This window comes from Cheilinus undulatus, linkage group 11 (genome assembly GCF_018320785.1).
Source record: "Cheilinus undulatus linkage group 11, ASM1832078v1, whole genome shotgun sequence".
In the NCBI taxonomy this organism is placed as follows: Eukaryota; Metazoa; Chordata; class Actinopteri; order Labriformes; family Labridae; genus Cheilinus; species Cheilinus undulatus.
Window position 1 is genome coordinate 1,389,627 of NC_054875.1, and position 4,593 is coordinate 1,394,219.

The window sequence follows — 4,593 nt, forward strand, 5'->3', positions numbered from 1 at the left end:
CATTCAGAGATGAAAAAAATAAAAATTATAAGTTTAAAGGCTCAGAGTCTGAGATAACTGGTCAAACTTATCGGTTCAAAAGGTCAAAACATGAAAAAGTTAAAACCACAAGTTTAAGTCAGAAGTGAGATGAAAAATTGAAAATATGAAAAAGTTAAATATTAATTTATTTTCCAGCCTTCCTGACTTTCTAACTTCTTTTACGCTTTACTTTTTCAGATTTTTATAATTTAACAAGGATATTTTAAATAATCAAGGTTACGTTTACATGTTTATACTGGAGGAAATCTGCAGACCTCAGACTGGTGGGCCAGTCAGAATAGAAAGATCTTACGATAGCGTGGGCCGGATACAACTGTACACAAGGCCGGATTTGGCCCCCGGGCCTTGAGTTTGACATCTGTGCAGCTAAAACATGGTAATATAATAAAAAAGTAATAAAATCAGAATTATGACTTGACAGAAATTAAGATAAAACTGACCAAAAGCTTAACTAAAAAGACTTTAAGCTTTATATTTCCTGCTGCCTTCATATAAGTCCAATCTCTGCATTCCTCTTTACTCTATTCTTTTGAATCATTTATTTTTATGATCAATCTAATATTTGAATCCAGTGGTTCCCAGCCGGTCCAGCCTCAGCACCCATCATAAATGTGACCTGATCTTATTATATTATTGAACCAGTCAGATTCATTCAATGAACAACAGAACAGTCAGTACAGCGTGTGACAAACAGACATGTTTTGTACGTTTCTTGGAATTTCTGGAGCAATTCCTGTTCTAGGAACACATCTATGACCCACTGAAGAGGACTCTGTGACCCACTTCAGTCCCAGCCCCCCAGTTGAAAACCACTGATTTAATCCAGTTTGCAGGGACACATTTTTCAGATCTTAATGATTTTATATCAGTTATTTAGATTCACATTAAAGAAGTACTTTGGCAAATTTCAGCTGTCAGTTGCATTCACAGATCATTTTAAGTATTGTTTCCTCTGACCACAGAACAGTTTTCCATGGTTCCTCTGACCACAGAACAGTTTTCCATGGTTCCTCTGACCACAGAACAGCTTTCCATGTTTCCTCTGACCACAGAACAGTTTTCCATGGTTCCTCTGACCACAGAACAGTTTTCCATGGTTCCTCTGACCACAGAACAGTTTTCCATGGTTCCTCTGACCACAGAACAGTTTTCCATGGTTCCTCTGACCACAGAACAGTTTTCCATGGTTCCTCTGACCACAGAACAGTTTTCCATGTTTCCTCTGACCACAGAACAGTTTTCCATGGTTCCTCTGACCACAGAACAGTTTTCCATGTTTCCTCTGACCACAGAACAGTTTTCCATGGTTCCTCTGACCACAGAACAGTTTTCCATGGTTCCTCTGACCACAGAACAGTTTTCCATGGTTCCTCTGACCACAGAACAGTTTTCCATGGTTCCTCTGACCACAGAACAGTTTTCCATGGTTCCTCTGACCACAGAACAGTTTTCCATGGTTCCTCTGACCACAGAACAGTTTTCCATGGTTCCTCTGACCACAGAACAGTTTTCCATGTTTCCTCTGACCACAGAACAGTTTTCCATGGTTCCTCTGACCACAGAACAGTTTTCCATGGTTCCTCTGACCACAGAACAGTTTTCCATGGTTCCTCTGACCACAGAACAGTTTTCCATGTTTCCTCTGACCACAGAACAGTTTTCCATCTTTCCTCTGACCACAGAACAGTTTTCCACGTTTCCTCTGACCACAGAACAGTTTTCCATCTTTCCTCTGACCACAGAACAGTTTTCCATCTTTCCTATGACCACAGAACAGTTTTCCATCTTTCCTCTGACCACAGAACAGTTTTCCATCTTTCCTCTGACCACAGAACAGTTTTCCATGTTTCCTCTGACCACAGAACAGTTTTCCATGTCTCCTCTGACCACAGAACAGTTTTCCATGGTTCCTCTGACCACAGAACAGTTTTCCATGTTTCCTCTGACCACAGAACAGTTTTCCATGTTTCCTCTGACCACAGAAGAGTTTTCCATGTTTCCTCTGACCACAGAACAGTTTTCCATGTCTCCTCTGACCACAGAACAGTTTTCCATGTTTCCTCAGTCCATGTTAAATGAGCTTTGGTCCAGAGAAGACGGACCATGGTGTTTCTGGATCCTGTTCACATATGGCTTCTTCTCTCCATGATCCAGCTTTGACTGTCATTGGTGGATGGCACGGCCAACTGTGTTGACAGACGATGTTTTCTGGAACTTCCTGAGCCCATGCAGAGATTTCAGTACAGAATCATGTCAGTTTTTAATGCAGTGGCCCCTGAGGGCCCCTTCAGCCTTGGCCCTTGCTCTCAGAGATTTCTCCAGATTCTCTGAGTCTGTTGATATTATGGACTGTAGATGGAGGAGATTCAGAGGTCTGAGCTATTTTACACTGAGGAACATATTTTGACTCAGTTTTTCCAAAATTGGTGAACCTCTGCCCATCTTTAGTTCTGAGAGACCCTGTCTCTCTAAAATGCTGCTTTTATACCCAGTCATGTGACTGACCTGTTGATAATTAACCCCATTAGTGATAAAATGCTCCTCTAGCTGTTTTCATAAGTACCACTTACTTTTCCAGCCTCTTGTTGTCCCGTCCCTACTTTCTGAGATGTGTTGCTGCCATGAAATTCAAAATGAGCTCATATTTTTTCATGAAATGGTAAAATGTCTCAGGTTTATGTTGTTTATATTCTATTGTGAATCAAATATGGCAGGGCTTTTCAAAATGTGTGAGAGTGAGAAGAAATTATTCATTTGGTAGACCCCCACTCACGAAAGGATTGAAATTGGAAAAAAAAAACATTTCAAACATGTATGTCTAATCTTTAAACATTTCTAAAATTAATATATTTTGGTTTGAAAATGTCCTTAAACATCTGCCTTTCCCTCTTATTCAGTTATAATGCCATTAAATACCCTTTTTCATTTTTTGGGCCATTTTACAACTTCCTTCTGCTTCTTTTCCCCATTTTTCCACTTTTATCCCATTTTTGCCCTTTTTCACCTTTTTGCCCATTTAAGCTCCCTTTCATCATCAAATATCCCTTTTTCCCCAATTTTTGTGCTCATTTTTGCGACGTCTTTTTGCCACTTTTTCCCAATTTTTGTTTTTTTTTTTTTGTTTTTTTTACAATTTTTGCCACTTTTCGTCCATCTAAGCTGCCCATTGCCATTTAATACTTTTAATTCTTTTTAAATTTTTAATTCTTTTTTTGTTGTTGTTGTTGTTGTTTTTTTTTAAATTTTTGCCCTTTTCCCCTTTTTTGGCCACTTTTTCCCAATTTTTGCCACTTTTTCCCAATAATAATAATAATTATAATAATAATAATAATTATTATTATTATTATTTTACAATTTTTGCCACTTTTTCCCAATTATTATTATTATTATTATTATTTTACAATTTTTGCCCCTTTTCGTCCATCTAAGCTGCCCATGGCCATTTAATACCACTTGGTTCCTTTTTTTCCTTTTCTTTCTTTCTTTTTACAATTTTTGCCCTTTTTTTTTAAACAATTTTTTGCCACTTTTTGTCCATTTAAACTACCCTTTGCCATTACATACCACTTGGTTCGTCTTTTTTGGGCCTTTTCATGCCTTTATTTGATAGAGGAAGGACAGTGGATAGACGTGGAAACAGGGAAGAGAGTGGGGAGAGACATGCGGTGAGGGCCACAGGCCGGATTTGAACCTGTGCCGCCCACGTACATGGGAAGCGCCTTAAACCACTCAACCATCTGCACTCCCCTTGTTTCCTCTTTTTTTTTTTTTTTTTTACCTTTTTTGCCACTCTTGACTGCTTTTTGCCCATTTAAATCACTTTCCACTCACTTTTTTGTCACTTCTCACCCATTTCTGCTACTTTTTGACCATTTTTCCACCTATTTTTATTGCTTATTCAACCTGTTTTTGCCTGTTTCACCTCTTAGATTGTGGCTCTTGTGAAGGTATTTTCAATAGTTTGGCTCTTTGGTTGAGTAACACTGCTCTATAGCATAGTCCCTATAGTAACTATAAATTCATCCATTTTGCTCCATGCACAGCAGAGGTTAGCAAAGCAAATCACCTTTTTCAGGTTTATGGTTCCACGCCTCCCTGAGGCTCTGTGGCGCCCCCCAGAGGAGGCCTGCCTCACCCTTTGAAAACCACTGAAATATGGGTTTCTAAGATTTTACAGTCATTGAGTTCTGTTTTTATTTACATTTGGTGCAGTGACCCAGCTTTTCTGGAACTGTACTTATATATAATCAGGTCAATTAAAACTAATCTAGACTGGCTTTGTTATATATTTGGAGTTTGCTCTGTTAAACTTCCCAACTACAGGTCAAATTTCACACGCTGACAATTCAACTCTCTAATTTTAGAATATATTTTGCTTAATATTTGATTTTATTCATTTTTTAATCTACGTTTTAATGATTTGTAGTGATATTTTAATCTTCGCTCAGTAACATTCACCTGAAATGCCCCTCATGTTAAAAAGTGAACCTTTAAAGCAGAAAGAGTTACTGATGATTTCCCATCAACAGAAGCAGAGAGCCACGGCGTGCG